Source organism: Homarus americanus, unplaced genomic scaffold, assembly GCF_018991925.1.
Source record: "Homarus americanus isolate GMGI-L3 unplaced genomic scaffold, GMGI_Hamer_2.0 scaffold22960, whole genome shotgun sequence".
NCBI classification, from domain to species: Eukaryota; Metazoa; Arthropoda; class Malacostraca; order Decapoda; family Nephropidae; genus Homarus; species Homarus americanus.
In genome coordinates, this window is record NW_024717471.1 from 83,774 (window position 1) to 97,814 (window position 14,041).

General features: G+C 46.6%; 1 protein-coding gene across 4 annotated transcripts in view; it reads right to left on the bottom strand.

Annotated features, from left to right (window-relative positions):
- The window catches only part of LOC121858891 (protein dispatched homolog 1-like), a 91,855-nt gene that overhangs the window by 32,467 nt on the left and 45,347 nt on the right, over positions 1 to 14,041 (bottom strand). For all 4 annotated transcript variants that reach the window (XM_042355543.1, XM_042355545.1, XM_042355544.1 and 1 more), the window contains exon 2: positions 13,494 to 13,540. The gene's annotated coding sequence lies outside the window, so the exon portion shown is untranslated. The remainder of the gene's footprint in view (positions 1 to 13,493; positions 13,541 to 14,041) is intronic.

The window sequence follows — 14,041 nt, forward strand, 5'->3', positions numbered from 1 at the left end:
ATTAGCTAACGCCACCATATCGTTCCCACCACCACACCATCAACACCATTAGCTAACGCCACCATATCGTTCCCACCACCACACCATCAACACCATTAGCTAACGCCACCATATCGTTCCCACCACCACACCATCAACACCATTAGCTAACGCCACCATATCGTTACAACCACCACACCATCAACACCATTAGCTAACGCCACCATATCGTTACCACCACCACACCATCAACACCATTAGCTAACGCCACCATATCGTTACCACCACCACACCATCAACACCATTAGCTAACGCCACCATATCGTTACCACCACCACACCATCAACACCCATTAGCTAACGCCACCATATCGTTACCACCACCACACCATCAACACCATTAGCTAACGCCACCATATCGTTACCACCACCACACCATCAACACCAAACATTCACCTCAAGGTATTTTCCAGCATATCATTACAATATATGTGTTATGTCCTGCATTATATCCGGGTGTGTGATACTGTCTGTCTGTCTGTCTGTCCTACCCCGTCTCTCCCGTCCGCCCGTCTGTTCCTTTTAAATCCCTCGAGTATAAACATCATTAGTTCACCCTTATGACCACCAGATGGCTCGTCAATCGTCAGGTGAATTGGTCGTTAACCAGGATGTATGTGTGTATGTAAACTACCACCTGAAGCCACACACACACACACACACACACACGAGAGAGCAATGAAAGGTTCGTGTCTATTGTTACCACCAGGAGGAACGAGGAGGGTTCTAGAATAGTCCCTCCGTATCCCCTCAGCCCCCCTTCATCTCAACTCCAACCTAAGCCTTTCTGGTGGTGAGTCCTGCCTAAACATCCACCACCATACAACCATCACCACCACCACCACAACAACCACCACCACCACCACAACCATCATCACCACCACCACCACCACCACCACCACCACAACAACAACCACCACCACCACAACAGCCACCACCACCACAACAGCCGCCACCACCACCACTGATATTGTAAACACTGCAATGATTCTTCTTCTTCCATTGTTTCCCAGTTCCCATCTTCCTCACCCCCCCCCCCCTCCCTCTCACCCCATTTCATTTCCCCAACTCTCCCTACCCATCCCCACTCCCCCCCCCCCTCTCCTCCCATTAACTCGTCCCGTCCCCCTCCCCTCCTCCCCTCCTTCCCTCACCTCAACGTCCACACATCTTCAAACTGTGGTCTCCCTACCCCACTCCCTCCCTTACAACAGGAGAGGAGAGAGGGATGTGTGACGTGACCTAGGACGACCTGATCTACCCCTGAGAGCTGTCTGGGTCACGCGCCTCCCCCCTGACCCCTGACCCACCCTGACCATCATCATTAATCACACACACCTCAACGCTTTCACTAATTACTATAATACAAACAATACCAACATTACCGGTGATGGACAGGTGTAATCCATTCTCCTCCTCCATAATCATTCGTAGAAGAGAAGAGAAGAGAGAATACACATAACATACACTCACACATACACTCATACACTCATACATAACATACACTCACACATACACTCATACATAACATACACTCACACATACACTCATACATAACATACACTCACACATACACTCATACATAACATACACTCACACATAACATACACTCACATATACACTCACACATACACTCACACATAACATACACTCACACATACACTCACACATACACTCATACATAACATACACTCACACATACACTCATGACAATTATATACCAAAGACCTATACTGCATTAACTAAAAACTAAAGCAAAAATATAACACTGTGTTGACTTGGTTTAAAATTACAAGTGGATATCAACAGAGGGTTAAGAGAGGCCCTTATGAGGATAGTCTGTGAGGCCCTTATGAGGATAGTCTGTGAGGCCCTTATGAGAATAGTCTGTGAGGCCCTTATGAGGATAGTCTGTGAGGCCCTTATGAGGAATAGTCTGTGAGGCCCTTATGAGGATAGTCTGTGAGGCCCTTATGAGGATAGTCTGTGAGGCCCTTACGAGGATAGTCTGTGAGGCCCTTATGAGGATAGTCTGTGAGGCCCTTATGAGGATAGTCTCAGGCCCTTATGAGGATAGTCTGTGAGGCCCTTATGAGGATAGTCTGTGAGGCCCTTATGAGGATAGTCTGTGAGGCCCTTATGAGGATAGTCTCAGGCCCTTACGAGGATAGTTTCTAATTAGGTGAGGGAAAACCATTACTGCCCCTTCTGTGTTTAGAGTCTGAGGGTTGGCGACCGCGGCCCACCAGGTAAAAATTTGACTCCAGGTTTCACTTCATCACGCCCACCACCATCACGCCCACCACCATCACGCCCATCACAACTTCTATACTGCCTCTCGCCTCAACACCACTACCAGCGCCATAACAAAGAGATGCTTGTAATAATGGGAATGACATAAATTGCTACACATCAACTGGTAGGGGGAGAGGGGAGGGGTGGTGAGGAGAAGAAGGGAGAGGATGGTGAGGAGAAGGAAGGGGAGAGTTGAGGAGAAGGAAGGGGAGAGGGTGGTGAGGAAGGAAGGGAGAGGGAGGTGGTGAGGAGAAGGAAGAGGAGAGGGGGAGGTGGTGAGACAGGGAGGGGGGAGGGTGGGGAGAAAGGTAGGGAGAGGGGGGAGAGGGGGGGAAGTACAGTTGACGTCATCAAACCTGGAGAATTTTGGGGGAGCAGTAGAGAGTCGTGTGTGTGTGTGTGTGTGTGTGTGTGTGTGTGTGTTTATATAAACCATGTAAACACCATCCCACCTTGAGTCCTCCTAAGCATCAATAAGGACCATCAAGAACCCATACAAATACACCCACACACACACACACACACACACACACACACAGTGAGGCACAGTGTTATCCATGATTGGTAAAGTGAGACCCCCTACCACACACATCTCCACCATCTACCACCCTTACTACCACATCCATCACCCCTACTACTACCTGTCACCCCAACCACCACCACTCACCACCACCCTATCTCTGACACACCACCATAATTATTATTCACAATATCAAACACAGTTGCCGCCACCTTGTCTATCAGTGACAGCCAGCAATGCCCCCACCACAGCTAATAATGACAAGTGGGTGGGTGGGGAGTGGAGTGGTGGGAGGGAAGTGGAGGGGAAGGGTGGGAGGGAGTGGGGAAGGGAGTGGGGAGGTGGGGAGTGGGGAGGGGAGGGGAGGTGAAGGAGTGAGGTGGGGAGTGGGGAAGAAGAGCACTGAAGGTTAGAAAGAAGAGGAGAGAGAAATGACAAAGAAAGAGGAAGAGGAATAGAAAAGAAAGGCCTTAAGAGGAGGAGGAGGTAGAAGATAAAACAGTACACGAAGACGCAGCGGCGGAAACCTTACCTTCAGTCAGGGCAAGACAGGTGCACCGTCTACCTGTAATAAACAAAAGGTGGGTAGCATAGTGGTCTGAGGCAGATAAACAAAAACGTCCTCCTCTAACACCGCAGAGAGAGAGAGAGAGAGAGAGAGAGAGGAGTGTGTGTCTGTAGCTGGGTGATGGTGGCATCTCCCAGATGGTCTAACTCGTGTCTGCCTCCTCTTCAATATTTATTTGACAGCCTAGCAGTAACTCCCTGCGTCAGAGAAGCAACAGGAGCTATATTTAGTTGATGGGGGGGCTATTATGTGGCCTGGCGGCGCGGGTCTCTCTTACTCCTCACCAACCCAACCCTACCTATCCTAACCCAACCCAACTAACCTAACCCACAACCTAACCTAACAGCAACCCAACCCCAGCCCAGCCTAACCTAACCTAACCTAGCAACCCTACTAGCTAACCTAACCCATCAGTTTGCCCTTCATACCCTATAGTGTACGTAGCTGACCTTTAATGTAGACTCAACAGTTACTGTATTTATTCATTCCAAGATTGTGTAGAATCACTTTGTCCCCTTAGTTTATTTCACTTTAAGATTGACCACCTGACCTGACCTAACCTTAACCCTAATCTTCCTAACCTAACATGGGAGAGAGAGGAGGAGGGAGGGGTGGGTAATCTTCTACGTGATCACTTATTGTTTTATAATTAATCTTACTTGGGTTCAGTCCCCCATCCGTCACCAACACCTTTAATTACTAATGGTGGTGGGCTTTTGGGAGGTGAGAGGGGAGGGAGGTGGGAGGGGTGGGGGAGATGTGGGAGGTGGGGGGGGAGGGAGGGTGGGGAGGTAGGAGGTGGGGGAGGAGGTGGGAGGGTGGGAGAGTGGGAGGAGGAGGATTAGAGTATGAGGTGTATGGGAGGTTGGAGTGTGAGGTGTGAAGCAGCATCAGGAGGATCTACAGAGAGAGAGAGAGAGAGAGAGAGAGAGAGAGAGAGAGAGAGAGAGAGAGAGAGCACGTCACCTAACACCCACAGTACTACACCACCGCCAGACGTGTGTTAATGGCGCCTGGGAGAGCTTGGTGTAATGGCCCCAGGGAAGAATTTACGAGTCGAGGTACACAGTGTGGGCCACGTGGTCCAGCTGGCCCCATCTATCACTAGGCCCCTTATACTGGAGGTGGTGGCGCTAGGGGCAGAGGTGAGCTACTGAACCCTCTCTAACCTGATCTATCCTCATCTAACCTAACGTATCCTAACCTAACCTATCTATCTCAGGAAGAAAGACATAGGCTTAGATCACCTGCCTGTGTATTCATGATAAATCCCTAACACAGGTAAACTAATTAGGGTGTTGCTGGTCAGGTGAGAAAAGTTGACCTAAAAAACGACACCACTTCATAATTGTTGAGGGAACACCTTCAGATTAGCACCCTCAAGCTTATCACTCTAACCTAACCTAACCTAACCTAACCTTTCACGCTACACAACATCTTGACTACTGAAGAACCACTTATGCAGAGTGGGCAACAGGAAACTTTGTTGGGTGTGCTGGATGTTGTCCGGTGTGGTGGGAGGTCAGAAGTAATGTGGTGAGGGCACTAGGTCATGAGGTGGGTCAAGGTCAGGTTGTGGTGGGGCAGTTACTAGGTCACATGAGAAGGTCAGGTGTGTGTATGGAAGGGTTGACCTTTGATGAAAACAGAACATGTATTTAGGTCAAGTGATAGCATCTCAGTCCTGAGAGAGAACCTTTACTTACTGAGAACTTGATGGGTTAGTTAGGTTCACTCAATTCATACGGAACCAGTTAACGAGAATCTCCTGCACTTGTCGATCTCTTCCTTCATAATCCTCTGAGATCTACTCCTCCCTCCTCTCTCCTCTCCTCACTTAAGTCTCTTCTCAGTTAAGTCAGATTTAGAGTCGACAGCGAGCCACCAAGACCTCTCTCTCTCTTTCCTTCCTCTCTCTAAAACCTTTCCTTCTTAAATATTCTCCTCACTTCCTCTTGCCTCTTTTATTACCCTCATTTATTCCTCCTTTCCTCTTCTCTTCGATTCTTTTTTGTGCTTTTCATTTTGTTTCTCTCTCTCTCTCTCTCTCTCTCTCTCTCTCTCTCTCTCTCTCTCTCTCTCTCTCTCTCTCTCTCTCTCTGCTTCCCCTACTAGCACCTCCTACTGGCACCCTGCACCTCTACTGGCACCCCTACCGTGGCACCTCCATGCTGGCACCCCCCCTACCGTGGCACCTCCCTACTGGCACCTACCGTGGCACCTCCTGGCACCCCCTACGTGGCACCTCCTCTTTGCTGCACCGTGGCACCCCCTACCGTGGCACCTCCATACTGGCACCCCCTACCATGGCACCTCCCTACTGGCACCCCCCTACCGTGGCACCTCCCTATTGTCCCTCATACTCACCCCTCTCACTGCCCCAAACCGCCCATCCCACTCCAACCTCTCCCTGCAGCCCCTCTCACTCGCTTCCACCCCTCCCATCCCTCTCACCCCTCCCTCCCGACCCTTTCACTCGCCCCTCTCACTAAGCCGGATTAACCACAATATGAGACAAACAGGACTTCCTCGGCAGGTTTCAATCTCCCTGGATTTAAAGGCAAGTGACCGATAAATCCTCCCTCTCTCCCTTAAATCCCTCACTTCCCTCCGTTTATTAACCTTTCTCAATTACTCCCTTCTTTCTCTAATAATCTCCCTTACTTTGCTCCCTCCCTTACTCCCTTCTTTCTCTAATAATCTCCCTCACTTTCCTCCCTCCCTTAACCTCCCTCAATTGCTCCCTTCTTTCTCTTATAATCTCCCTCATTCTCGTCTCCTCCCTCACCCTTAACCTTACGAACTGTCCTTCCTCCCTTACTCTCCTCCCTTTGTAATACTCTCCCTTACTCCCCTACGAAGTCCCTGTCTGGTCCCACCCTTTGAGGATAATGGTTTAATAATACACCTTAAGAATAATAGTTTAATTATTTTGTGGCAGCTAATGGTTTAACCCCTAGAGGATGATTGGTTTAAAGTCCCACCCCTCCCCCCTAACCCCACCCCACCCCACCCCGCTCCGCTCCGCCCCGCCCTGCCCCGTCGCGAGGTGTACCTGGGTGTTGTATATTTACCTGAGTCATTCAATCAATTAGTACCGAGAACACGACAGGTGTTACACTATTGTTTTGTTATTTCGCTTCGTGTGACTCGAAGAACACACACACACACAGCTTCAAGTAGAGAGAGAGAGAGAGAGAGAGAGAGAGAGAGAGAGAATAATCTAGAAGATAATCCCAGATAATTAGATTCCTAGACCCCCTTAACGTGATCAAACTATGACCTGATCAAGTTTCTGGAAGGGAAGGAGGGGGATAGGGGGTAGGGAGAAGGGGAGGGGGTAGGGAGAAGGGGAGGAGGGGAGGGGGTAGGGAGAAGGGGAGGGGTAGGTAGGGGGAAGGAGGGCCTCGTATATCTTCTATTGTCTCTAAAAATTCTAGACTCTCCCTCCTCCCTGTTCTTCCTCCTCCTCCTCCTTGTCTTCCTCCTCCTTGTCTTCCTCCTCCTTGTTCCTCTTCCTCCTCCTTATCTTCCTACTTGTCCTCCTCGTCCCTCCTCTTACGACTCCTCCTCCTCCTCCTCCTCCTCCTCCTCCTCCCCTCCCTTCCTCCTACTTCCCTCCCTTCCTCCTCCTCCTCCTCCGATCCTTCCTCTAAATCACCTTAAACTCTGCCCACAATTTATCGGCTCTTAGTGTCCGATGCGTGGGGTTTCAGAGTTCCTGGCGGCTCTTGAGTGTCGATATGTGGAGTTTCAGAGAGTTCTGGCGGCTCTTGAGTGTCCGTGTAGAGTTTCCAAGAGTTCCTGCGGCTCTTGAGTGTCCGATACGTAGAGTTTCCAGAGAGTTCTGGCGGCTCTTGAGTGTCCGATACGTAGAGTTTCCAGAGAGTTCCTGGGGCTCTTGAGTGTCCGATACGTAGAGTTTCCAGAGAGTTCCTGACGGCTCTTGAGTGTCCGATGCGTAGAGTTCCCGGAGAGTTCCAGACCTAGATGACGTTACAGTTTCTTGAAGGAGCCACCACCACACTTGGCCCAAATCCTTGACAAGATGTTCCTACACTTTAAATGTCCTTCACTATCCCTCCCCCCTAGACATACATACATACATACATACATACATACATACATACATACATACATACATACATAACGGGAATATTTTTTTAAGACAGTCTACATAAACTGGATCAAGTCTTCAATATTTACCCCTCATGCCCCATACTTTCCTCTCTCTCTCCCCTCTCATCCTCCCTCTCCTCTCCCCACCTCTTCCCTCTCCCTTCCTCTCCTTTCATAGCTTTCCTCCATCTCTCCTCCCTCCCTCTTTCCCTCTCTAGCCTCCCCTCTCCCTACCCTCTTCTCAGACATCCCCTCAATCCCCCCCCCACATCTGTCCCTATACATTATATAGGGAACAGGAAGCCAATAACAGCTCACAGAGATCACATCAGCGGGTCAGAAACTAGGTCAAATCAGGTGAAGTTACGTTTGGGGACCTGAACTAAGCCAGGTCAGATGAGGTCACGTATGGGCTCCAGGAACTAGATCAAATCAGGTGAAGTTACGTTTGGGTCCTGGAACTAACCCAGGTCAGGTAAGGTTACATCAGTGGGTCCAGGAACTAACCAGGTCATATGAGGTCACGCTAGGGGTCCAGGTCTTTGGTCCACTCGTCTCTCTGTGTTCCCTGTCAAGTTGTTAGTTACGTCAATGTTGTATTATACCGCCTCATCTCTTCGATCAGGTGTGCATAACTATTCTAATTGGACTTCATAGCATCAAGCACTTTACGTCAATTCATCTCTGTCCAGTAAACAAGTGTGCCATTCTTCCCTAACAGTGATGCATTTGAGATAATGTGAAATGTTCTTGTATGCAAATGAGACGATGCTTATTTTAACCTTTGAGTAGTGAAGGGTTAAATAATCGTCTAAGGGTTAAGTCATCGTAAGGGGTTAGGTCATCATCATCAAAGGGTTAAACCATCGTCTTCATTAAATGTCTTAAAAGGCTAAACCGTCGTCCTCAAAGGTTTAAATTATTATATCAAAGGGCTAAACCGTCGTCCTCAAAGGGTTAAATTATTATATCAAAAGGGTTAAACCATCATCAAAGGGTTAAACCATCATCCTCAAAGGGTTAAATTATTATATCAAAAGGGTTAAACCATCATCAAAGGGTTAAAACGTAAGAATATTAAACAATATAGACTAGATAAAAAATCGTAATATTTCAAACCAAGAATAAAATAATATAGAGAAATAGGAAAGAAAAAGGTCGATATTTTTAGCTAATTAGCGAAAACAGGTGATATATCCAAGACCACAGGTGATATATCCAAGACCACGCCCAAGACCACCATAACCACGTCACTGCTCCACGTCAACCAGGGACATTAACCACGCCTACCTGTTATTATACCTGTCAGTTGTAATTAATATACATCCTCCACTACCTCTAACCACAACCATCTACTATCATCCACAACCATCTACCATCATCCACCTACCACAACCATCTACCATCATCCACCTACCACAACCATCTACCATCATCCACCTACCACAACCAGTCACCATCATCCACCTACCACAACCATCTACCATCATCCACCTACCACAACCATCAACCACCACATCTACTACAACTACCACCAACCATTATCCCTTAGCTATCCAATACCACAAACTGCCTACCACTACCTTCCACCACAACCACCAACCTCACCTACCACTATTCCCCCACCACAACCACACAAACCACAACAGACCCCCCACCCGTCTCATAACAAACCAGCCTCCCCCTTAAAATAAACAAATTCCCATAACTCGTTGTAAATGAACTTTCACTTAACCTAACTAACCAAACCTCATAACATTTGACCTCTACCCTCCAACCATGCATGAAGCACTGTACCTATAAATTGAACAAATCCTTCCCTCCTTTTCTCTTCCTCTCCCTTTCCCTTCCCTCTCCTTTCCTCTCTCTCTCCCTCCCAATCTTAGGTGAGGTAACAGAGGTAGACAGAGAGAAGCAGATAATCCACGGGTTAGAGAGACAAGCTAATCAGTAAGATGAAGGGCAGGTGAAGCGAGGAATAAAGTAGCAGGTGGTAGGAACAGGTGAGGAGGACGGAGGAGGAGGCAGCCTAGGGGACCCTCCACACAACCAGACATCTTCAAGCTGAGCACAGTGCCTGCCACCACCACCACCACACCACCCTGCCACTACCACCCACCGCCACTACCACCACCGCCACTACCACCCACCGCCACTACCACCCACCGCCCACGACCACCCACCGCCACTACCACCCACCGCCACCACGACCACCCACCGCCACCACCCACCGCCACTACCACCCACCGCCGCCACTATCATTACTTCCCTCCCCAAGTGTTTCACCACCACCACAACGAGACAATGGTGGAGGTGTTGTGAGTGACGCTCCACCACACACCTGCGACACACTTATACCACTAGCACCATCCTCCTACTACTACTACTACTACCATCATTACCACTATCACCACTACCACCACCAGTATCATCTTGTGAGCGCGGGGTACATCCTGTTAGAGCGCTCTGTACGGTGCTCTATATGCTCTCTAGGGACTCTTAGAATTGGGGGGGGGAAGTTACTGTGCTATGTGCGTGTAGGCAATTGTGGTCTCTCTCTCTCTCTCTCTCTCTCTCTCTCACCTGTTCCCAATAGATGACCTTAACTATCTACACAATATCACTCTTACCTGATAAACTGTATACTTCCCATACCATAAACTCACGACTATACCCCACGTACACAGTATATTAACACCACGTACACAGTATATTAACACCACGTACACAGTATATTAACACCACGTACACAGTATATTAACACGTACGTATATACACCACGTACACAGTATATTAACACCACGTACATATTTACCACGACACAGTATATTAACACCACGTACACAGTATATTAACACCACTACAGTATATTAACACCACGTACATAGTATATTAACACCACGTACACAGTATATTAACACCACGTACACAGTATATTAACACCACGTACACAGTATATTAACACCACGTACACAGTATATGAACACACGTACACAATATATTAACACCACGTACAGTATATTAACCCATGCACAGTATATTAACACCGTACACAGTATATTAACCCACGTAACGTATATTAACACCACGTACACGTATATTAACACCATGCAGTATATTAACACCACGTACAGTATATTAACACCACGTACACAGTATATTAACCCATACACAGTATATTAACACCACGTACATAGTATATTAACACCACGTACACAATATATTAACACCACGTACACATATATTAACACCACGTACACAGTATATTAACACCACGTCACAGTATATTAACACCACGTACAGTATATTAACACCACGTACACAGTATATTAACACCACGTACACAATACACCACGTACATAGTATATTAACACCACGTACACAGTATATTAACACCACGTACACAATATATTAACACCACGTACACAGTATATTAACACCACGTACACAGTATATTAACACCACGTACACAGTATATTAACACCACGTACATAGTATATTAACACCACGTACAGTATATTAACACACGTACAATATATTAACACCACGTACACAGTATATTAACCCCACGTACAGTATATTAACACCACGTACACAGTATATTAACCCCCGTACACAGTATATTAACACCACGTACACAGTATATTAACACCACGTACACAGTATATTAACACCACGTACACAGTATATTAACCCCACGTACACAGTATATTAACACCACGTACACAATATATTAACACCACTCACAATATATTAACACCACGTACACAGTATATTAACACCACGTACACAGTATATTAACACCACGTACACAGTATATTAACACCACGTACACAGTATATTAACACCACGTACACAGTATATAATGACATTCAAAGTTACTAATTGGACTCTCAGGTAATAATTAGTGAAGCCATACAGGTGAAGCTGCCACAGAGCATCCCGTACTGTTTAGTAATCCCTTCTGGACGATGATTTAACCCTTTGAGGACGATGATTTAACCCTTTGAGGACGATGATTTAACCCTTTGAGGACGATGATTTAACCCTTTGAGGACGATGATTTAACCCGAGGACGATGATTGAACCTTTGAGGACGATGATTGAACCCATTGGGACGATGATTGAACCCTTCTGGACGATGATTTAACCCTTTGAGGACGATGATTTAACCCTTTGAGGACGATGATTTAACCCTTTGAAGACGATGATTTAACCCTGAGGACGATGATTTAACCCTTTGAGGACGATGATTTAACCCTTGATGACGATGATTTAACCCTTTGAGGACGATGATTTAACCCTTTGAGGACGATGATTTAACCCTTTGAGGACGATGATTGAACCCTTTGAGGACAATGATTTAACCCTTTGAGGACGATGATTGAACCCATTGAGGACGATGATTGAACCCTTTGAGGACGATGACTTGATCTACGGCCACCTACAGTACACTTGCTTCACAACACTTACACTATCACCACTGATTGTACACTCACCATCACCACCACCCTCACCAACACCCTCACCAACACCCTCACCAACACCCTCACCAACACACTCACCAACACCCTCACCAACACACTCACCAACACACTCCAGGAGCTTCATCAGGCAGGGAAGGTTCGTTACATTAACTTGACAGAGGTTTCCAGAGAGCCAGATATCGTGCTTAGGAGAGGGGAGGAGAAACAGGAAAAAATTACTAGAACCCATCAGTGTTTAAAATGGCTTACTCTTAACACCTGCGAGCAACAAACTCACAACACCATCAACCTGCAACACCATTAACCTACAACACCATCATCACAACACCAACCAACCTAACACAATCTTCAACCACAACAACCTCCTCTACAACAAAAACCAAGAAACTCTAACTAAACCAAACCAAACTCTAACAAACCAAACCTAACGTAACCCAACCAAAACCTAACCTAACCTAATCTAACCAAACCTAACGTAAACCACCAAACCCTGACCAATAAGCGACAAGATTATCAAAAGAAAGAAATACGACTAATAATCACCATAATCCAATAATCTGTCTAAATCCTTTCCCGGAAGTGAGAGGCAGGAGGAGGAGGAGGAGGAGGAGGAGGAGGAGGAGGAGGAGGAGGAGGAGAAGAAGGAAGAGGAAGAAGAAGAAGAAGGAAGAGGAGAAGAAGGAAGAAGAATAAGGAGAGGAGGTAGTAACGCCCAGCTGACAAAATATACATAATATATACATCTTCGCTTCCTAAGACATTACCTAACACACACCACACCTGTACGGCCATCTTAATTAGCTACTCCCCTGTTGGTCTACCTGTCACCTGGTTTATGACTGAGTGAGGAGGAGGAGAGGGGGGACTAATTTACAGGTCAACCATAGAAACAAACTTATCTTAATTACGTGACAAACCTTCAATAATACGGTTCAAAGTTTCACCTAATAATAATATCAGGTAAAAAAAATATTGTCAAAGTAATATGCAACTCTCTACATAAAGTTTTAATTAGTAACCAGATGACATGTCAAAGTTATACAAGAAACTTATCCCAAGACAATTATTGCGTTAACTTTTTACACAAGCACCCAGTTCCTATTCAGTCCCCACCCAGTTCCCACACCCGTTCCTTACCCAGCCCCTGCAACTAGCCCCATCTTCCCAGTCCCCCGCCACCCACATAGTGTCATAACCTCAATCACACAGCAGATGAACCAGCAGCTGCTTCCTCTTTGTTCTCGTGGAGTCAATGAGTTTTAACCCAAACTCACCAAAAAGTTAAAGAGTTTTGATTTTACTTTTTTGTTTTTATTGTTTTGATTTTTTTGTTTGAGAACATGAAGTCTGGTCTACTTGGAACTAACTGGTGGGCTGGTAATATACACAACTGACTGTACTGATGTGACTGGTTCTATAGACTGGTAACGATCACAACAAACTGTACAGATTAACAGTCTACTTACCAGTCCTATGAAGATCTTCGATTCCTTTTTTTTAGGCTTTAACTGTTCTGTAAATGAAGAAAAAAATGTGAGTTAGTGTTTAGGTCTGATGAATGAGAGAGAACACCCTCTTCCCAATTTCAAGTAGATATGACCTCTCTCTCTCTCTCTCTCTCTCTCTCTCTCATGACCCTGGACACACGAGGTCAACTTTTATTCACATGAGGTCAACTTTTATTACATTAAATTCACACGGGTTTGGTACCGCATTATCGACTCCCTGTGGTCAAAATAATCCGGTACCGAGCGAATTATCTCCCGTGCTGGCGTTAACATCATCGCCTATCCGTGACACACACACACACACACACACACACACACACACACACTAATTAATCTACTCCTGAAACCCACATGTCAGAATATAATCTTAGTTGCGTGCGTGAGTGAGTGCGTGTATTAGGAAGTGAGTGATTGAGTGTGTTTCTCTGGTATAAACCCCGAGGAGGAGGACAAGAGTGCGTGGTGGTGAGTGGTGAGTGGTGAGTGTTCTCTCACTGGTAGGAGCC